The 23,729-nt window shown below is 41.1% G+C and overlaps 1 protein-coding gene across 1 annotated transcript in view; it reads right to left on the bottom strand.

The window, feature by feature from the left end:
* Positions 1–23,520, bottom strand: part of LOC122810517 (inner centromere protein-like) — a 1,067,288-nt gene extending 1,043,768 nt beyond the window's left edge. The window contains exon 1 of the mRNA XM_044082099.1: positions 23,353–23,520. The gene's annotated coding sequence lies outside the window, so the exon portion shown is untranslated. The remainder of the gene's footprint in view (positions 1–23,352) is intronic.
* Positions 23,521–23,729: the final 209 nt, after the last annotated feature.

Raw genomic sequence — 23,729 nt, forward strand, 5'->3', positions numbered from 1 at the left:
TGAAATATATAAGCTTCTGCCACCCGCTGCTATATCACTCTTACACGAAGCCCTAAATGAATCTCATTTACAAGGTACAATTCGATCCTTGTGGAGACACTCACTAATTACTCCCATATTAAAAAAAAATAAAGACTCATTTATGCAAATCATATAGACCAATTTATTTGATTAACAAGGATTACAAACTACTGTCTATACTAGTTAACAGATTTAAGAAATCATTAACCCATCTCATCTCAGAAGACCAAATGGGATTTATTTATAATAGACATACCCAAGATAATAGTCAAAGAATTATAACTACTATAGATATCCTAAACGGAGACAAACAAGAGGCTCTTATAAATCACTCTTGATATTGAGAAGGCCTTTGACTCATTAAACTGGAATTATCTTTTTGAAATTCTAGAATTATATAAATTCCCCACTCAATTCATTACTTTTATAAAAAAATATTTATTATAACAATTTAGCATATGTAAAATTAGGTCCATTTACATCAGAACCAATCAAAATTACTAAAAGTACCAAACAGGGATGCCCAATGTCTCAGATTTTATTCGCTTTAGCAATAGAACTCCTTTCTTTGGTAATTCAGTCAGATTCTAAAATTATAGGCCTAAATATACATAATCAATTTAATTCCAAGATAATGTTATTTGCAGACGATATCTTGCTTACTTTAATAAATTCCGAAGAATCCTTACAAGAATTAGATATGCTAGTCAAAAAAAATTTACTGTATTTCTGGTCTTAAAATTAGCAGCTCTAAATCTAATCATATGCTCTTAAATAAAAAAAATTCTAATGATAATACTAATTCAACTACTACTGAAATAATTGGGAAACGGGTTTCTTCTTTGAAGTATCTAGGGATTGACCTATGTGAAAATATAGGCCTAACTTTAAACACAAACTATAAAAACATTATAAACTCACTAAACTCTCAGATAAATTGAATAAATTGCATCTAAAATTTGAAGATAGATTACAATTGATTAAAATGATCTTATTGCCAAATATAAATTGCATAACTCTTTCTATTTCTGTATTACCCAGTAAAAAACTTTTAAAAGGAAATAAACAAAACTCTATTACATTTTTTTATGGTACCCCAAAAAGCATAGAATAGCTCTAACCAATCACATCAGACCACGGGTGCTTGCAGGAATACATTTCTCAGATTTAGAATCCTATATCACAGCCTCGAACCTAAAAACAATATTAAATTGGATAGATCCCAAACATTCTTCGGCTTGAAAAACACTACATACAAGTATTATCCTAAACGAAAAACTAACAAAAAAATTACAATTAAGCAAATTAAGTAACAAACTTTGGTATGTACTTTGTATTAATATACAGTATACTATTAAAATTTAATAACCTAGATTACTTAAACCATATCCATAAGTCCTTTAGAAGCTTTGTAAACAACAATATTGACATTAAAACATGGATCCAGCTTTTATTCCCCTTTAAAGCTACAAAAAACTTTTTCGATAATATTAGTCTAGTTACACAGCTATTGGGAAAGGAAAATAAATGTACATGCTGGTTTCACTGCACAAAGAATTTAGTTACCATAGATGCACAAATTCTGATCAAAGAATATGATCTACCATCATCAGACTGGCTAGTTCAATAGTCTGCTTCCATTCACTCAAGATTTGTGCAGAACAATACAGAGTTCTTCCTTTAGATCTCCACCTAAATGCATAACTCTTATGAATGAAATACTACATGGTGAATTTAATTGGAAAATTTTAATTTCAAAAATTTATAAAATTATTACTTATAAGACTACTCCTAATAAGAGGTTTTGGGATTTTGTACTACAGACTGGACATTGTCCCTAACTTCTACCAATAAATCAAAAATTTTACATTCTCTTAAATTAACCTCTAACTTACAAACGTGGAAAGTTTTATCCTGGGAATTTTTGCATAGAGGTTTTTACACGCCTAGTATGATTGCTAAATTTAACTCCTCGGAGCAGGTGGCGTGTTGGAGACTCTTTAAAATGCAAGGCCGATTGGTCTCATCTTTTATGATTGTTCTCACATTAAGAAATTTTGAAATGATATTGAAAATTTTCTCCAAGCCATCTTTACTGATTCCTTTATATTATCAAAACCGTTCTGAATGTAAATGAATCTATTGTATTGAATAACAAAAATAAGTATCTTCTTTGGGCAATCCTAGCAGCAGCCAAAAAATTAACTAGAAGAAGATGGATGTCATCCTCCATTCCAAGCTTACTTTCAAGACCCTCTTGCTTGAAGTAGCGTTGATGGAAATAAAAGTTAAAGAAGCAAGAATATATCCCAGAAAATGGACTAACAACCCCTGGACAGAAGTTTTATCCCTTATTCAGTCATTGAATTTAGATCTGTCTCCATCAAATTAGTCACTTTGAAAAGTATGAATGAATGAATATTGCACCCTTCTTTACATCTATAGCATTTCATTCAGTGCCTGAGGCCTTTGTAAAATATGTACATAGTTTTTATCATAATTTGTTTAAATGATTGATTTTACAAACTTTGGAACTTTCAAAAGTTTAACTGTCATATGGTCGACACCAAATGAATTTTTGAAAGTTCGAACGTTTTAACGAAGATCTCTGTACAGTGCGGAATTGGTATATTTAAAGAGTGGGGGTGCTTTCCCCCCTGCTTAAAACGTTCAGGTAGGTTATTTGTGTATTTTTTTTTATTAGATATTCGAACTTCGATCATATGGTGTCGACACTATGGCAGTCGAACTTTTGAAACTTCGATTATCTAATATAGACCTGCTCTGATCACATTTCCACAGCAGTTCCAAAATCACTCTCATTCATCTCCAGCTTGTTCTGGAAAGGTCTTTCAACATTACGTTTTCTGTTTGCTAATTTCTCACCACATATCAAGCATACATATAAGCCAGCATTGTTGGCAGTGAAACCAAAGTAATCTGTCCACACAGAAATAAACTCTCTATTTTCTTCAGAGACACTTCTTTTTTTGGATTTATCCATGGTTTGCTTACAGGGGATCAAAAACTCAAGATTAACCACCTGCAGGTGGCAGGGGAAACCAGCATGCTGTAGATGTTGTAGAATGGGATGCATATTTTGGGTGGCAAAATATTAAAACTTTAAAATTTTAGTATCATAGTATCACCTTGATCTCCAAAATAAGAGATGTTCACTTTGAAAGAAAAAATAAAAATAGCCATTATTTCCATATTTTTTTTTTTTCAAAAGTTATAGGGAGCCAATTCAGAGGGGTGGAAGAGCCACATGCAGCTCCAGAGACACAGGTTGCAGACCCCTGGTCTAGGACTTGAAATAAGTACCCCCAATGGGGCTTTTGATTTTTAAAAGTAAACCCTGTGTTTGAGTGGGTTTCTGTTTGTTTGCACACTGTGCAGCACCGTGCACTGCTATGCAATTGTGCGCCATAGCCACACAGATCATTTTGACAAGTTTTCCCTTAAATACAGCTGTAGTACATTAGTGTAGTCCTCATCGTTAGTACATTTCTGGTCCAAGTATTGCTAGTGAGCAGTGACCTGTTAAACCACCAGCCAAAAACCCCGTCAGAAATACCCATCTACAGAGCATCTCCTAGATCAGTCCTGAAAGCACCCCCTTTGTGATAACGGTTCTCCAAACCTAGCATTACGGACAGTTGGCCCACCCTTGTTTCTCCTGCCAGCCTTGTTTATTTGGGTCTCCTGGGACAGTGTGCAAGGACAACCCTCTACTAATAACTCACTCTAATCCTCTCTAGCAATCGAAACAGTAACACTGAAGAGGTTTGTCAAGCTCACCCATCACTACTCATGCACATAGTACCACTACTCATACATACAGTATGCATCCAGCACATAAAACAACATATGTGGAAGTTCTCTCAGAAAACTTACTGAAACACCAGACACCTCCAAAACACAAAGACTGTTACAACTAACAGGTCCCACAGCACTTAGGACACATGCAAACACCAGTGTCTCGCCTATCAAGCCCTCAAGGTGCAACAGTTGCAAACCAAAATTTCTTGTCACTGGAGACTCCACAGTGAGATATATGGATATGGATGTCCCAGGTTAGATAAGGAAGTCACAGACAGCTGCCTGTCTGATGCCTGGATTCGTCAAATCACACATGCACCCAGGTCTCTCGGCAACAAATACAATTATGACTCTGTCATAGCTCATGTCGGAGTGAATGACCAAGACATACCTCATTGGACTATATGAAGAGAGACATGATTGAGCTCTCCAAGTTAATGTCCCAGGTAAATAAGAGTTATGCTGCTAAACACTAGGAGCCTAAACCAAAAACTGCACACCCTGGAAGCACTCCTATCACTGGAGGATGTAGAGGTCTGTGCAGTCGCAGACACCTTGCTGAAGGCCTCAAGCATACCCTGGCCTTGCAAGGCTTCAATGCCTTCCACACCTTCAGACCACAAAACAAATGTATGAGAACCAAAGGAGACAATGATTCTATCTATAAATTCACCTCCCCGACTACTTAGACAGACAACTCCCTGGAGTTACTCCAAGTTCAGATTACTGTGGGCAAGACCCCACCCATTCAAGTCAAAGCTAATTATAGATTCCCCTCCATGAATCATGATGTGCACGAGGCCTACATGGGCTAACTGGAATCAATCCAAATATTGCCAAACATTCTGGTCAAGGGGGATCTCAATTACCCCACCATCAGCTGGGAAAACTGCTCTAGGCCTGACTCACTAGCGCAAAACTTAAACTTGCTTTGTTAACTCAAATGCCCTGGAAGAAATTGTTCAAACCCCACCAAGAGGGACAAACTAGACCTGGTTCTCACTAAAATGAAAAGTAGATGCAACACTGCAACTGTCAGAACCTCATCAGTTGAATCTGACCACAAATCAATTGCCTTCAAACGGGCACAAACACCAGAACTCACAAAGGGTGAAGACAGACTAAAAAGCTTCACCAAGGCAAACTATACCCCCCTAGGGGAAGGTATAAAAGCATTCTAAGCCCAACCCCATAAAGCTGGAAGTAGTAACTACACCAAAGATTATACAAGCGATTCTACAGGGCTTTAATGTAAGTGTATAGACTTGACTGTTCAGACAGAATCAAAGCCAGATACCCTAGTAAAAAACACAAGTCACCCTGGACATCCAGCATGAACAAACTTTACAACAAATGCAAAATGTTGCCATCTAAGAAAACTAAGGTGATGCCCCAACAATGGAAGGACCCTCCTCAGCCCCAAAAGGAAAATAAAACATGTCAAATCCTCTAAGGGTAACTGAGAAAAACTTAGCAATCACAGCTAAGGATAACCATAAGGCCTTTTACAGCTACGGACACAGCCTAAAACGTAGGACCTAAGCATGTGCCAAACTAGTGACAAACGGTATCTCACACACACACACTGATCCCACAGGGATAGCAAACCTGCTGCCATAAACAGATTTGGAAAAAAATTCACTCCCTTATCCCCTCAAAACATATCACAAACCTTACCCCCAACTCCCCCACCCACCCTACATATCCAAAGAACAGGTCAGTAAAGCCTTGTCTAAGGCAAAAAAACAGCCTCTATGAGGGCAGATGGCATCCCAGGATGCCTTCAAAACATACTAAAACATGAACTAGCATCACCATTAAGTACTCTATTCAATCAAGAGCTATGTTCCTGTGGAATGGAGGACAGCAACAGTTATGCACCTCTACAAAGGTGGTTTGGCAGCAGACATGGGAAATTATAGACCCAAAACTCTAACCAGACTCATCTGTAAGGCCATGGAACGCATCATGGACCTCATGAATAATGATATAGGCAACCTCCAAACCCTAGATCCATCCCAATGTGGCTTCAAGGGCAGATCCTGCCTGTTAAACCTGGTGGATTTCAAAAATGTGACCAGAGCCATTGATAAGGGCAAATCTGTTCACACAGCAGACCACGAATTGGCCAAGGCCTTCCACACAATCCCACACTCCGGCACTAACACTAAACTTAGCAAATTGAATGCAATACCCTTTGTTGTAAGATCAGTTACCAAATGGCTCACAAACTGGTCACATGCTATCAAAAGTGGGCGATTCCACAACCACCAGCAGACCTGTCACCAGTGGGGTGCCACAAGGGCCAGTACTAGGCCCCACTACTGTTTGGTATATACTGTTTACAAGTTCAGTCCAAAAAATAAGGGGCTGTGGCTAAACAGGTTTGCGGAAGACTGCAAACTGGGTGCAATTATCGAATCCCCAAATTATATCAGTATACTTCAGAAGGGTCTTATGCAGACCGAGGAATAGTGTCTTAGCCATGGTCTCAAACTAAACGCAAAGAAATGCATCATCATTCCCTTGGGTAAAAAACTAACAATGTCCCTTAACACTATAAAATTAACAACAATACCCTACGTACCTACAAAGTGGTAAGGGATCTGGGATCACAAGTAGACTGCGACCTTAACTTTGACTAGTGTGTGTCTATTGTAACTGGGAAGCTATGTAGCACACTTTATTAGCAAAGGAGTTGCCTCTATAGCAAAGGAAGTTATAACCTCTCTATACTAGTCACTAAAGCAGGCCCATGACTGAGTATAATGCCCCTTTTGGTATGTAACGTACAAAGCACCTGCAACAATTGGGAGACCTCACAGGTTTCTAACAAAGAAAATCAAAGGATTCCAGCATGCACTTCACACAGACTGACTAAAGTCCCTGTTACTATACTTAGTATTGTATCGACTTCTTAGGGGACACTTCTGCCTGCCTTTCTGACCCAAACTTTACATCAGCAAATCAAACGGGACTAGAGCCACCCATTCCAGGGACACAAATATGGCCTGCAACATGAATAGGACTTACTGGAGGGACAGATTTGTCTCCCAGTGACAGCCACGTCTTTGAAATAAGACTGCCAATTGAAGTAGAGCACCTCGATGAAACTGTTCAAAAGGAACCTGGACGAGTGGATGGAGCACCATAAATTCTTACCAGAGATAGTGCCCACAACCGTTCTTGACACGGGCAGTTAAAATACAATCCTGGGTATTAACTGGAGTATCACTACTACACTAGGATGAAACAGCTAGACTTGAAATGACCATTGGGTCAATAGCTTAGTAACCTCCTAATAATCACATTTACAGCCAGCCACCAGAGAGGACAGTGATAGTCCCCAAAGAAACATTGTTAGTATCCTTTGTACCAGAGTCATATCAAATATTGCAACACATGGTGAGTCAGGACAGTTCATCTTCCTCCTGTCACCATGGACACATTCACAGATTATACCACGGGCAAATTGTGAGCATATCTTCGCATCTGAACTGTAACAGTGATAAAGTGCAAGTTTCTTGGGTAACTTTGAGAACTTTAAGAGTGTGTAAAAGTGAGTCTGTAGAGTAACCTTATACTCTACAAAACCACATGGGAAACAGTGTTGCCTAACACAAGCAATGAAATCCGAGGGTTATGCTACTCAACGCTAGAAGTCTCAATCTCAAGATGCACTTGTGCTCCAGCACTTCAACATGTGTGCAGTAACAGAGACCTGGCTCAAGGCACCTGAAAGCACTCCTGCGCTACAAGGCTATAAAAACATGCCACACCTTTTGGCCGCAAAACGTGAACTGAAGCTCTAATGGCGGTGGTGTCTCCATATTCATAAAGGATATGCACATCTCCAGGCTAGTAGCTCAACATAACACATTTGAGATACTTAAGGTACAACTAACACTGGGTAAGACTTCAATCCAAGTTGTTGCCTGCTATAGATCCCCCAAGACTACCACTCCACATTCCTAAACACCCTGGAAAATATAAAGGTCCAACCCAACACACTCATACTGGGTGACTAACTACCCCTCCATTAACTGGGAAAACTACTCAAGTACCCACACACTTGCTCAACATTTTCTAGAATTCTTTAATTCCACTGCCCTGGATGAGCTCATTCTTACCCCTACTAGGGGTAGCAACATCCTCGATCTGGTTATTACTAATATGGGCGACTGTTGCTCTACACCAAGTGTCAACTCCTCGCTGGTCAGATCTCACCACAAGTTAGTCACCATGGATATCCACATCCCACCCACACACCCCCTGCAAAGGTAACCACCACGAAAAACTTTTCCAAAGCTAACTTTGGGCTTCTAAAAACTGAGGTGGCTAACTTCACATCACCCTTGCAAGTGGAGAATAAATGCAAGACGGCAGAATCATATTCCAATGCACTGTACAACATGTACACAAATGCATGGAATGGACCATTACCAATAGAACCAAGACGCTCTCCTGCAAAAAACAGGAAGCCAGTCTGGTGGTCTCCTGCCATAAACAAACTCTACAATAGAAGGAGAAAACTGTTGCAGAACAAGGCAGAGTCCCAAGACTGGAAAAACTCCCTTGTCAGCCTTAACAAAAAGCTGAGATCCTTCATAAACAGCTCCTCGTGGTCCTGCAGAGTGGTCCTAGCAGCAGAGAACTGAGAAAAGCGACTACTTTCCTGATTTAAGTATTTTTTGCTGGGTTTTTTTTTTTTTTTTTTTTACCTAAAATACCTTCTCTTGCTTACTTTCAACAAGCTTAAACTGTTTTTTTAGCGGTTTGTTGCATTATATATTATCTGCACTTGTTACATTTGGTCGAAAGTTTGTTTGTTAAATTTAACTGCGGAGGCTGCCCACTAAAGTGTGCTAGCCTGTGTAACTGATTTATTACCATTGCCTGCATTTGTGTGCGCTTTCTATCTCAAAAACAAAAAAAATATCCTTGGTTTTCCCACCTCTCCTTGACCAGTTTAGACCAGTATACAGGCTTTGCTGTATTCTGGGCTGTGGTGTAGTTCCTGTGTTGTCCATTGCCTTACTTGGATAGAAGTTTCTTTGCTCACCAGTGGGAGTGGGGAGCCTTGAGCAGCCTATCGGTCCCTGAAGGAGTGACCTCAGCACAAGAAATTGTAGTAATTGGTTGTTTTGGACCATTTCTAGCTCTTTTGAAGTTCCCTGTTTAAAATCCGTGTTTGCGCGATTGTGCACATAGCCGGTTATACTTTTTCTGGCTCCGCCAAGTCTGCTCTTCAGATTTTCCCTTATGAAAGCTCTACTCTTATAATAATCAGTCTACTCGCTTTATTATAAGCCTAGCACTTGTTCTCAAAACCTCTCTTCTAAGTAAACACTCTCAAACTAAAGTAAGCACTACATCCACCTACCACCCCTGTGAGTACCCACTTCCCTTAAAGGCACAGCACTCCCTTATAATATTCTAGCATGTCGAGTGGTAGATTACTAGCATCCTCTCCGGTTCAGCTGGTTAATCTGGGAATCTTGAGACAATGCTACAATTGTCTCATGTACACAGACAACCCTCTCCTCCTCCCAACAAACACAAATACATGTGAGAGATGCAACTATATAGCCAAACTGGAGGCTGAACTCTCTCAACTCAGGACTGGCAAGACCAGACAGGAGGAGAAGGTAGCCACACACACAGCAAACCCAGTCCCACATAGACCTACCACAACTGCAAACCAAACACAACACAAAGACATACTCAGAGGCTCTAACAAAAAACTTACCAAAACAACAGAGGCTCCCAAAGCAGACACCCAAAAATCCACCACCTCAAAACATAACACATGCAACACATACTTCAATAAATCAGTGTGTCAAACAATCACAGCCCTTAAGGCCAAACACCATGCCTGATACACTAGTAATAGGTGACTCTATAGTCAGACACACTGACGTTCCGTTTACCAGGCTGAACAAGGATAGGGTAACGGTGAGCTGCCTATCGGGAGCTAGGATCCGCCACATAACACACGCACTCAGTTCACTCCAAAGCAAGTACAAATATGACTCCGTCATTGTCCATGCCGGTGTGAATGACCTGAGACATACCTCCCTGGACTACATGAAAAGAGACAGAGGAGCTCTCTGAGTATGTAGCCCAGGCTGGTATGACCCTGAGCAGCATCTTGCCCTCACCAAGAATGATGCCACAATACAAAGACAAGATGATCAGCTTTAATAATTGGCTCAATTACTGGCGTCATTCTAGGGGGATCCAATGTCTGTCCGCTTGGGATGACATGCTGGACAAGCCACGCTGCTTCGCAAGGGACGGCTTGCATCCGTCACCACTGGCCTTCCGGATATTGGCTAAGGCTCTTGCCACCCCCATAGTGCCTTTTTTAGGCAAGGCTCAAAAAGACAAACCCACCTCCTTAGAAAACAAAAATGGAAAAAAAAAATTAAGGGTAATGCTGCTCAACGCCAGAAGTCTAAATCTCAAGATGCAGGCTCTCGAAGCACTCCTCAGTATGGAGAACATCGATGTCTGTGCAGTAACTGAAACCTGGTTCAAGGCTCCTGAGAGCACCCAGGCGCTACCAGGCTATACCTCGTATCATGCTTTTCGGCCCCAAAACTCAGGCCAAACCACAAAGGGAGGGGGAGTGTCCATATTCATCAAGGACACCCACACCTCCAGGTTAGTGGCAACACATGAAGCATCAGAGACCATCCAGGTGCAACTAACCGTAGGAAACACTGCTATACAACTGGTAGCATGTTACAGACCACCCTCCCAATCTCAGGAACCCCATTCAGCCTTCCTGAAGACATTGGAGGATAAACATGTCTCACCAAACACCATCATATTGGGAGACTTAAACTACCCTAACAGACTGGGTGCATTATTCTAGCCCCAACACCCTAGCCCAAAGGTTCCTGGAATTCATAAATTCAAATGCAATGGAACAGCTAGTCACCTCTCCCACAAGGGGAGATAATATACTAGACCTGATCATCACAAACATGGGGACAAAGTGCTCCACACCGGAAGTATACCCCTCACTAGTGAGATCTGACCACAAACTAATCACCCTGGATATACATATCCCACCTCCACCCCCAACACAAAAGACTACAGTGAAAAACTTCTCAAAAGCCGACTTTACACTTCTTAAGACTGAGATGGTATCCTTTAAGCCCACTAGGCCAGTGGAAACCACATCCCACAATGCCGAATCCTTCAGAAATGCTTTCTACGGACATCTCCAAGAATGCATGGATCATGCAATCCCAAATAAAACCAAGACCCTCTCCATCGAGGGCAGGCGTCCTGTCTGGTGGACCCCAGCCATAAACAAACTGTATAACAAAAGAAGGAAGCTACTGCACGACAGAGCAAAATCCCATAAAGAGAAGGCATCTCTGATCAGCACTAGTAGAAAGCTACGTTCCCTCATAAAAACATCCAAGGCCAACTTTGAGAGAAAAATCGCTATGGACACTTAAGCTAACCACAAGGCCTTCTTCTGCTATGTTAGAAATACACTGAACCCACAGATATTGCCAACATTCTAGCAGACAGGTTCAGTGCAAATTTCTCCCCTCCCTCACCCCCAAAAGAAGAAATACTTATCCCAGCTGAATCTAACCTCCCTGTCATCTCAGATGTCCAGGTGAGAACCGCCCTCAGCAAAGTTAAAAACACAGCATAAATGGGACCAGACGGTATCCCGGGTTGCATGCTACGTGAACTCCAAGAGGAGCTAAACCCGCACATAAAAATGCTATTTAACCTTAGCCTTACTACAGGATATGTACATGAACACTGGCGTACAGCAACAGTGGTCCCACTCCACAAAAGAGGCACCTCTACAGACCCTGGTAACTACCGCCCCATAAGCTTAACCAACCTGGTCTGCAAAGCTATAGAAAGAATCATTATGGAACTCAAACAGAGACATTGGGGACCTACAGACACTTGATCCCATCCAGTTCGGCTTTGTAAAGGGCAGATCCTGCCTTTTGAACCTGCTTGACTTTTTCGAAACAGTCACTAGAGCCATTGACGAGGGCAAAGCAGTCCATACAGCCTACCTGGACTTGGCTAAAGCTTTCGACAATACCCTACTCAGGCATCATAGACAAGCTCAACAGCTTAAATGTAAATCCATATGTCACAAGATGGGTTGCAAACTGGCTAAAGGATAGAACCCATAAAGTCAAAATCGCTGGAGCCATGTCAGACTCAAAGCCAGTCACAAGTGGTGTCCCACAGGGCTCTGTCCTGGGACCCCTCTTGTTCGGCATTTATTTCTCAGATGTGAAAGCAAACATGGGAGGGCTGTGGCTGACAAAGTTCGCAGATGACTGCAAACTAGGTGCCATAGTCGATACACCAGCTGATACATACATCCTACAGAAAGGCCTCAATGAAACGGACAACTGGTGCCGGAGTCATGGCCTTAAACTAAATGCCAAAAAATGTATAGTCATCCCCTTTGGGAAAAACAAAGTACCCACAATTTATCACATAGACAGTAACCCACTGAGTACGGAAAAAGTAATCAGAGACCTGGGGACCCAAGTCGATAGTGACCTCTCATTTGACACCCACGTTGCCAAAGTGGTTAGAAAGACTTTCTACCTTGCCCACCTTATCATGAAGGGATTCACATCCAGATCAAAGGAGGTCATTGTACCCCTATACTCCTCCCTTATCAGGCCCATGATTGAGTACAATGCCCCATTTGGTATGTACCTCACCCGGCACTTGCAACAGTTGGAGAGACCCCAAAAGTACCTCACCAAGAGGATCAAGGGTCTCCAACATATGTCATATGCTGCCAGACTAAAGAAACTCCAGCTCTATTCAGTAGCATACCGCCTACTCAGAGGTGATCTGTGCCTGACGTACAAGGCCATGTCTAATCAGGAATTGATGGACATGCTCCACCTCAAAAAATCCAAATCCATCAGAACCACGAAAGCTAAAGATTTAAACCTCAGCACAAATATGAATAGGACATGCTGGAGGGACAGATTCATAACTCAGAGGCTTCCCATACTCTGGAACAGAATCCCAGTTCATGTTAGGCAGAGCCCCTCACTGATTCTTCAAGAGAAATCTTGACGAGTGGATGGGAGATCGGAGGTTTACCCCGGGGGTCATCTCTGTGTCACTACTAGACAGAGGCACAGTAAACTAATTCTATTATGTAAGGGGGTCCTCACTGTGTCACTACTAGATAGAGGCACAGTATTCTAAATATATTCTGTACACTTTTGTACCATTACATGGGGTGGCGAAAGCCACATCACTATGGCTAGGCTCATAAATGCCCCAGGGCAGATAGCCTAGTACTAAACTATGAAACCATCAAATCCTCCAAAGCTAGCTAAGAAAACAAATTGCAACAGATACTAGACAATCACAAGGCCTTCTATAGTTATGTAAAAAATTTACAAGGAAATGCTCGGATATGCTCGGAACTACTACACAATGGTAACTCATATACTGAGCCAACAGACATTCCCAATATACTGGCTGACCGATTCAGTGCCAACTTTACCCCCCCCCCCAAGGGTCAATCACAATACCTGAGGAATGACAAGTATCCAATATTACAGCTACACAGGTTAAAGTTGCACTGGGCAAGGTCATGAATACAGCTTCCATGGGACATGACAACATCCCGGGCTGTGTTCTACATGAATTGCAAAATGAATTGGCATCACAACAGAGTGCCCTGTTCAATAACAGCCTCATTTCAGGCTTTGCCCTCACCGAATGGCGCACTACTGCAATAATCCCACTCCACAAAGTGGGTGCGACTACAGACCCTGGGAACTACCGTCCCATTAGCCTGACGAGTCCGTTATGTAAGGCTATGGAGCACATTATCATGGCCCTAATAAATAAGGACACAAGGAATCTCCAGACTCTAGACCCTACGCAGTTCAGATTTGTTAAGGATAGATCTTGTCGGCTCAACCCAGTAGACTTCTTCGAGTCTGTCACCAGAGCTGTGGACGAAGGCAAGGTAGTTCACACAGCCTACCTCAATCTGGCCAAGGCCTTTGACACAATTCCTCACTCAGGAATCATAGATAAACTCACTAAACTAGACATCAACCCCTATGTCACAAGGGGCAAATTTGAAGTGTATTAACTCACCAGATGCACAATAGCAAGCCCCGCCCAAATTCCACCTGTGACCATTTTGACTGCACTGCCCACCATTTGATTGAAAGGTGCCACCAAAACACAAGGTAATTTAGACCTATATTTCGCCATTAATAAAGTAGTTTTTAAATATTTTTGTGCTCTCTCACTACTTCAGTCTCTCAGCCCTGATTATTACAGCATTGTTTTATAAACAAATCATAACAGCATAGCACTCGACTGAATCGGGTACAAATCTTGATAAAATCATAAACATCCATTAATAATCACGGGCAATCAAAGACATTTTAAAATATTAGTGCTATTAACGCAAGCCATTGACACAATTAAAGAATGTGAAATATACATTTTCAAGTGAAAGAAGTAAACTCCAATTATTGCCATTATTTATTAAGAGTAAGTCATCACTTTTTTCCATATGTCATCAGTTTTAGCATGGATTAAGAGGTAGAGAGCTACAATCTTGAGTCAAAAATCAAGACGTCGTTTAGAGAGGCAACAGATATACATGTGTACCTCATTACAAGTAAAGTTCCTTATTTTCAATCTTTAAAAACATCTATGTTCCAAACTGTTGAAAGTATCTTGTCACACATTCAAGAAATTTGAATGGAAAAGGACTAATTACTAGATGCAACACCCTTATTATTGTGCTTATTAAATGCTCCGTTTTTAATTCTGTTTCTGCTACATGACACAGATTTACTGTTACATTTGCATTGCGTGTCAATCACTCCAGGCACGCCCATTCATGCGCAAACTCGGTGGTGGGTTAATGCACTTAAATTTCGCTGTCACAAGGTGGATTGCAAACTGGATTACTGATGGAGTCCACTACTTTCACAGTGTGGGTTCTAAGTCAGACAACAGACCAGTTACGAGTGGAGTCCCACAGGTACCAGTCCTGGGTCCTCTCCTGTTTAGCATCTACTTTTTTGAAGTCCATGTCAAAACCAAGGGACTCTGGCTGACCAAGTTCACTGACAATAGCAAACTGGGAGTCATTATTAGCACTTCAAATGATGTTGACATTCTACAAAAAGACCTCACCGAGACCAATGCCTGGTGTCAGAACCACGGCCTTAAGCACAATGCTAAAAAAAAAAAAAAAAAATGCATAGTCAATCCCTTTGGGAAAAATGCAGTACTCATGAACTATCGCATCAATGGTAGTCCACTGAACACCGAAGGTGTCGTAAGAGATCTGGGAACACAAGTGGATAGCAACCTCTCCTTTGATAATCACATTGCCACTGTGGTCAGAAAATCTTCTATGTGGTACATCTCACTTCAAAGGGTTTTGCATCCAGAAGAAAGAAGTAATTGTCTCTCTTTACTCTTCCCTCATTAGACCAATTATCGAATGCAATGCCCCATTCAGCATGTATCTCACTAGATATATGCAACAACTGGAAACACCACAAAAATAACTCACTAAGAGGATCCTAGGCCTTAAATACTTGCCCTATGCAGAAAGACTAAAAACACCACCTTTTCCCTGCATCATATCACCTATATAGAGGTGATCTCTGCTTGACTTACAAAGCCACGTCAGACCCAGCGCTGTTAGATATGCTACATCTAAAGAAATCCCAATCCCTCCATGCCACACACTCCAGAGACCTCAACCTCATTACCACAATCAACAGAACTTGCTGGAGGGACAGGTTCCTAACCCAGAGACTGCCCATTCTCTGGAATAGGCTTCCCTTATACATAAAGCAGAGCACCTCACTGGCCCTCTTCAAGAAAAATATTGACGAGTGGATGGGAGAAAGAAAATTCACCCCGGGGATCATTTCAATGGCCCTGTTGGACAGAGGCACTGGGAAATAACGTTGGGCGGGATGTTGCCTGGGAATCCTTTGGGCTAGGCTTGTAAAGGCTCCAGGGCCATTAGCCTAGTACACTCCTATGAACCTATGCACATCCAATGAAAAACAACGCAATATGTTCTCACTACATTATACAAAACATGTTTCCAGCTCCACTTACTAGTGTAAAAGTGTAATCATCCCATCATAAAAGCCTTCCAACCCGAATCAAATACAATTTCCCAGCTATACACACCACCGAGAGAAATGCTTCTGAAGATGCAACTTACGCCCTTCTTTCCACATGACTCCTAACACAAAGTGACAGCTAAATCAGTAATGTATAACTATGATCCTTCCTACGAAACTTTACAAACGGAGCAATTTCACAACCGGCAACAAAACAGGTTCTCTACATCCCACTCCAGTCTCCCAAGTCACTATTCCCAGCCACATATACACAAAACTGAGCATCATAGGTAGAAAAAACACTACATGTCAGTGTAAGTGTCAACATCGGCACTAAACCGGATGAAAACAATCGTCCCGCTTGAATAATTCAGTACACATCCCCAAACTATTTATCTTTGCCCATTTAAATATGTTAAACTGGGTAGAGCATAGATCCACATGGACGCATTTCAGGTTTAGTCCAATTATGAAAAAGAAAATGTATTTAAACACAAAAAAATCTATATATTTTCACCGGTATATAAACTTTAATGCATATATAGGTTCATAGGTTGGTACTAGGCAATCGGCCCTACGGCCTATGCACGCCTATCCATAACAATTCCCTGGATATTTCTTCCCACAATATTTACTTCTCCAGGCCCCTGTCCAGCAGGGCGGCTGACATGATCCCCGGGATGAATTTACTATCTCCCATCCAATCATCAAGGTTTCTTTTGAAGAGGGCCAAAGAGGCGCTCTGCTTGATATGTATGGGCAGTCTATTCCAGAGTATGGGAAGTCTCTGGGTCAGGAACCTATCCCTCCAGCATGTTTTGTTCATTGTGATGGCAAGGTTTAGATCCCTGGAGCGTGTGGCTCTGAGGGATTGGGATTTCTTTAAGTGGAGCATGTCCAACAGCTCAGGGTTTGACATGGCCTTGTATGTTAAGCAGAGATCGCCACTGAGTAGATGATATGCCACAGGAGTATAGCTGGAGTTTTTTTTAGACTGTCAGTATATGGCATCTGCTTTAAGCCTGTGATTCTTTTAGTGAGGTATTTCTGTGGCCTTTCAAGCTGTTGCAGATGTCTTGTGAGGTACATACCAAACGGGGTATTATACTCTATAATGGATCTAATGTGGGATGAGTACAGTGGGACAATGACCTCCTTTTTTCTGGATGAAAAGCCCTTAGTGATGAGGTGTGCCACATAGAAGGATTTCCTGACTGTTGTGGCAATGCGGTTATCGAAAGTGAGACCACTGTCCACCTGTGTCCCTAAGTCTCTCATCACACTTTCGATGTTTAGTGTCCTGCCACCTATGTGGTAATTCATGGGTACATGTTTTTTTCCAAAGGGGATAACTATACATTTCTTGGCATTAAGCTTGAACCCATGGCTCTGGCACCAGGCATCTGTTTCTGTAAGGCCCTTTTGTAGAATATCCACATCATTTGGGGATTCAATAACGGCTCCCAGTTTGCAGTCATCTGCAAACTTTGTTAGCCAGAGTCCCTTAGTGTTGGCCTGTACTTCAGAGAAGTAGATGCCAAACAAGAGTGGTCCAGGACTAAACCCTGCGATACTCCACTTGTCTGGAGCTGGATTTGGAGTCTGCTACTTTTACAGTCTGGGTTCTGTCAGTAAAGCCAGTTGGCAACCCATCGAGTGACATAGGGATTTATGCTCAGCTTAGTAAGTTTATCTATGATTGCAGAGTGGGGGATGGTGTCAAAGGCCTTGGCGAGGTCCAGATATGCTGTGTGGACTGCCTTACCCTCGTCCACAGCTCTGAAGACTGATTCGAAGAAGTCAGATTCAGGAGACAATATACAACTTACGCCCTTCTTTCCACGACTCAACACAAACTGACATTTCTTGGCATTAAGCTTGAGCCCATGGCTCTGGCACTTAGAAGTTTGTTGTATGTGTCTTGCCCTATGGTATTCGCATTGTGGCTGACAAGGGTCAGTCAACCAATGCACTTAACCAGGTATCAAAATTTATTTATTTTACATTTGTTAACCGGGAAGGTCCGACTGGATACATGTCCTTTTTCAGCGGAGGCCCGGGGAGAAAAGCTCCAACAGAGTTACATTGATAATTAGGTACAGTAAATGAGCTGAAAGAACTTAACAAAAACATAGGCTATTTACATACAAGTACAAGACTGCCATTACTATTTCTGAGATTACTACAAATGTAACATTAATAACATATTAGCAAGGACGGTAGGCAGTATAATGACAGAGTTAGACAGGATACATATTTCTTTATCACAGTATACAAAGTACTTATCATCTTAGCTAGTTGTTTATGTTTTAGTTAATGGCTCAGTGCTAGTCTGGGTTTGAGCAAGGACATAGCCAGTGTGACTTGAAGTGGAGTTTTAGACTATTTTTGAATTGACTTAGAGAAGTTGCAAGCGGGATGTTATTTGGGAGAGAGTTCCATATTTTACCAGTGGTGTTGGCAAACAGCACGTCACCACCTAGGTTGAGAGATTTAGTTGTTTGGACAAGGAGTCTGTTTGCTGAGCGAAGGCAGCTTAGATTGGAGTAGGGAGTCATTAAGTTTTTTAGTGCTGGGGTATTCTCAGGTTGTTTAAGGATTTTGAAGGCCTCTGAGTTGGGACTGATGAAGAAGGTGTGGGAATTCTATCCATCCAAGCTTTTTCAGGTTAGTACAGTGGTGTGTTCTGTAGGGTAGGCCTGTAACGAACCTGGCAATGTGATTATAGCAGGATGACAGCTTGGCCAGATCAGATTTGTTCAGGTGAGTGAGGACAGGAGAGGCATATAGTAGGGTAGAGAGAAGGTGTGAACAGGCTGTGGCTGCCCTGGCATTCGGGGTAAAGAAGGCTTTAATTCTATATAGGGTCCCAAGTTTCTTGTTGACTGACTTAATGGCTTGGTTGATATGTATATCAAATCTGAGTTTATTGTCAATGTTTACTCCTAATAGCTTTGTATAGGTGTCTGGGGAGATGATGGTCCCATTATTGGATTTTATAGTGAAGTTTTCAGTCGGAGATCTACTGGTTGGGTAGAAGAGAAGTAACTTGGTTTTGTTTGGATTTAAGATCAGGAGATGGTTGGCAAGCCAGTTTTCAACTTTGGTGAAGCTATGTTGGGTGGTAGTTAGTAGATTTGCAAGAGAGGCATTGGAACATATTATAGTCGAGTCATCTGCATATTGAATGCAGGTGGCTTCAGGGATGACTGTTTGGATGTTGTTTATGAAGACTGAAAATAGGAGAGGTCCTAATATGGAACCTTGAGGAACTCCTATGGTATTTGGTAGTAGGCAGGAGAGCTTGTTTTGCCACATTACTGCTTATTGTCTCCCAGTGAGGCAAGCTTGAAACCAGTCAAGGGCTGGAGTATCTAGATACAGGGTTTTTAAAGTATATAAAAGTAACTGATGGTTTACCATATCGAAGGTCCAGGAAGAGAGCGGAGGATATTTTTTTATTATTCCGGTTAAGATTAATGTTTTCAGTAAAAAGAGAGGAGGGCAGTGGTTGTACTATGATGGGGTCTGAATCCATGTTGAGAGTCTGAGAGTAGTTTATTTTGGGTTAGATAGAGCATTAGTTGGTTGTGCATGCACTTTTCCATAATTTTGGCAAGTGGTGATAGTATGGCTATAGGTCTATAGTTGGATAGTTCTGTGGATGAACCTCCTTTGTGGAGTGGAATAACATAGGATATTTTCCAAATTGAGGGGATTGAGGCCTCGGTTATGGTTCTGTTAATTAGGATTGAGATAGGGTAGGCTACGACATCTGCAGCAATTTGCAGGTATTCAGCCGGCAGAAGATCGGCTGAAAGGGTGGTTGGCTTCAGTTTTTTCAAAAGGGATCTGATAAAGGATGTGGACACTGGCTGGAAGTTAAAGAGAGAGTGGCGAGTCGGATATAGTGTTTATAGAAGTGTGGGGAGGAGAAAGTTGGTTAGCTAATGACTGGATGGTTTCTGTGAAGAAAGTATTGAATGAATTGGCTATATCTTCTTGGCTCTTGTCAGATAATGTTCCTGGGGTCGGAGTAGTGGATTTGCCTGGTTGGAGAAGTTTATTTATGCCTGCCCAGTACTTTGAGGGTTATTCTGATGTTTATGTTGCAGATTGTAGAAGTAATTTTTCTTATCCAGTATGATGGCTTTTTTAGTCTCATTTCTAAGTTGTTGGAATTTGATACGATCTAGGGGTAGTTTAGTAGTTCCCCATTTATCCCACACACTGTCTCTAGTTGTTATTTTGGTTTTGGTGTCTGTTAGCCAGGGTGCTAGTTGAGTTTTAATTCTTATTGAGCATTTAGGGGTATGCGAGTCAAGTATAGTAAGGAATGAATTGTTAAATGATGACACTGCCTCATCAAGGGGAAGGAACTTTAGTTTTGTCCAGTTACATGATTTGAGTTAAAGTTGAAATTTAGTTGGGTCAAAGTTTTTCTTGGATCTGATAGACCTATAAATAGGTAAGCTTGTACAATTAATTTTGTCTTTCATGATGTATGTGAGCAGGTGATCACTAAGATCATTAGGGAGAGTTCCAGACATATAGTTCTGGGGATGACTGTTGGTGAGTATCCAGTCTAGTATACTCTCTTTTTGGTTATTGTTACCTGTACATGTGGTAGATGATATTATCTGAGAGAATCCATGTAAGTTAACAGGGATGGGGTTGGACTGTGCTGTGTATTGGTTCCAGTCAATATTAACATCGCCCAGGACAATGGTTTCTTGAGGGTAGTTGTTGGCTATCCAATGTAGAATGACCTCTAGTGTTTCTACATTGTTCCCAGGGGGAATATAGGTGACAATTAGGTTAATGCCCTTATGATTATTTAGTAGAATTTTTAGAGCTAGTATTTCAGCGTTAGAGACCTGGGGTGGTTGTATAGGGTTAGTTATGATGTTAAGTGTGCTATTATATAAGACGGCTATTCCACCTCCTCTTTTCTTTACTCTATCTGCCCTGAGTATATTGTAACCAGGATCTCATTGTCTTTGGTTGATGGCCGGAGCCATGTTTCAGATAGACACATTATGTTGGGGAGGTATGTGGCTAGTACAGCATGCAGGCTATGTATCTTATTGTTTAGGCTTCTAATGTTTAAGTGGCATATTAGGAGGGAGTTGACCAGTCGGTGGGAGAGTGGTGGGCTGGTAGGATTTTGAGTTAAGGTTGGGCCTGGATTAGGATGGATGCCCCCATCTTTGGTTATGTTTTTTCTTAGATACGCTAGTAGTCTAATAACTTTGAATAGTAGTTTTAGTTCATATTTGGATTTTGGTGTTGATTGGAGTGTTTTTTTTAGAAGCAAGCGGTTGGAATTTATCATTTTTGGGGTAGTGCAGTAGTGGGCAAGTTCCGCAGTCAGTGGAGGTAGGGGGGTCTTGGTTTGGCATTTTGGATAAGAGAAACCTACGAATGTGAGATTTTCATAGCTAGTAAGAAAGTATGGCAGAATTAAGAGTGGTAAGATAAGAGGAAGGAGTTTATAATTATTTATAGACATGTTATATGTCATCAATGGGTGGGGTCAATGTGCTTAAGAGGAATAGTAGTGGTTAAACAGTAAAGTGGTGGGGGGGTTGGAGAGGAAGTTGTGTAGGTTGGAGAGGAAGTAGGGGTGTGGCCTAGTGGCTATAAATGTAGACACAGTGGGTGCGGGTGGGATAAGGGGGCAGGGAGGGGAGCGAAGCAGAACTAATCCAGTCCCAGTTTTTTGGTCCTATGAGTGGGGTAAATAGTCTGATAGTGTAAGCAGATTAGAGTACAGGCTTGAAATTCAACATAAACATATACAGTTGTAAAGTGTCTAATACAATTCAACATAAATAGGCATTTACAGTTGTAAAATACTTACTGGAGAGACACTGAGCCTTCATGGGGCCTGCAGCAGAGTGGATTGTAGTTTTACAAATGGTGCCTGCCACAGGTAATATTTATTAACTCTGGGATTGTCTTAAGGTAATAAACAGGGAAGGGAGGGGAGAACAAGGGTGTGAGCAGGCAGTTCTTTGTACTGCTGCTAATGAGCCAAAGCAAGACAAGTATGTGTTAAGAACAATCACAATTGACCAAGGACTGCTCTGAAACTGTAAGTCTTGTCTTAATTTCTCAGGTGGAAAACCAGGATAACCTTGTATCAGTAGGCTACTGTGGTATAGTTTAAATAAACAAACACACAGTATTGATCAGTTATTGATTGATAAATAAAATAAACAAACTTCTGTCAAAGTTACACAGCGTGAAAAGTCTTTACCACTATCAACCAACAGAAGCGGACGTTAAACATGCAGATGCAAAGCCAACATTCATCAGCGCTGACCTGTCATAACATTAGTTTGCTTATTTAGACTTTCAAAAGTTTGTAACCAAGTGAAGTAAAAATCATCAATCTGCAATATTATGCAAAACTCCTGGACATACGTTACACAACTCACACCCACGCTATAACCACATAAAGACTATAATCACTCAAGAAAACTGTGTTAAATCAACTTATTTTAAACATGTTTATACATTTAATTATTTTGACGTACAATCGCGTCAGAAATGTTAGATACTTTAATATCTTTGCAAGTGGTAATTCTTCATAACCACGTTAATGAAGTAGCTCATCAGTGTTTGATAGCAGCAGTGCACAGCACACTATCTACTTTATTTGTACAAGTACAAGGTTATAGTCCCATTAAAATAATATGTTGTAAACTGTGGTCATGACAAGCATTACGTCACCATTGGGCTTCGTAGTTTGCAACCCTGCATTACCAACCATGAAGAGGCTTATGTCACTTAAAAATAGAAATATAGTCAACCTTAATAAAAACAATATGCACAACAAGATGTGGTCCTAAACTAAAAGTATCCACGGCAAGTTATTTTTTAAACACATCAATAAGTAATTAGGAAAGAAAACATGCTGGTCATTCACTCCCTTTAAACTCAGCGGACATAACCAAATGCAAAAAGTAACTTGTGGGGTTACTTATCAAAACCCCCACCAAACACATAACATAACAAAACAAAAGATCGTTCATTGGTTAGAGACAAAAATGCCTCACTTATCGTGGTTTGAATCTACCGATCTCAAACAAAGCCCGTATTAAATGGTTACATTAAAACGCAGCGCAGTTCATTTTATACTTCTACAGACTGCTCTGGACGTTACCACTCACGGTCTTGAGTATGTTTTCAGCTATTTTCATATTCTTATACTATATACAAAAGCACGGGTACATAAGGCCTGGTTCAATTCCACAAGCAATCTCAACCTCTAACTTCAAGCTACAGCAAGAGAAGTCCATGACACGTTCCAAGCTAAACAAGTATATTTACATGTAGAAATACATACCGTTTAGTGTTACTTGCACTGCAGATCAATTAAAATCCCACTAAACCCCAGTCCCCGTTTCTTCTCTCCCCCTCCACACCGATCCACTTTATTTCTTAAACAAATTGATAAAGCAAAACTGCTTCCTGAAACTATGTAAAAAAAACCGCCTTATCCATTCAAACGTTTGAAAATACTTGAAAGCCAATGCCAGAAAGCTAAGTGACGTCAGCCAAGAAGTAAAAGGCGGGCTAAACATCGTTTTTTCACCAATCAAAGAACAGATAGTATGATGTCTGTCAAAATAAATGGTTTAATAGAGTTTTTTTATTATTATTTTTATTATTATTACATGTTGTATTAGCTGGTTTTATGGTCAAGTTTGGGTAGTGTGACTT

Source organism: Protopterus annectens, chromosome 9.part0 (assembly GCF_019279795.1).
Source record: "Protopterus annectens isolate FY-2018-M chromosome 9.part0, PAN1.0, whole genome shotgun sequence".
NCBI classification, from domain to species: domain Eukaryota; kingdom Metazoa; phylum Chordata; order Ceratodontiformes; family Protopteridae; genus Protopterus; species Protopterus annectens.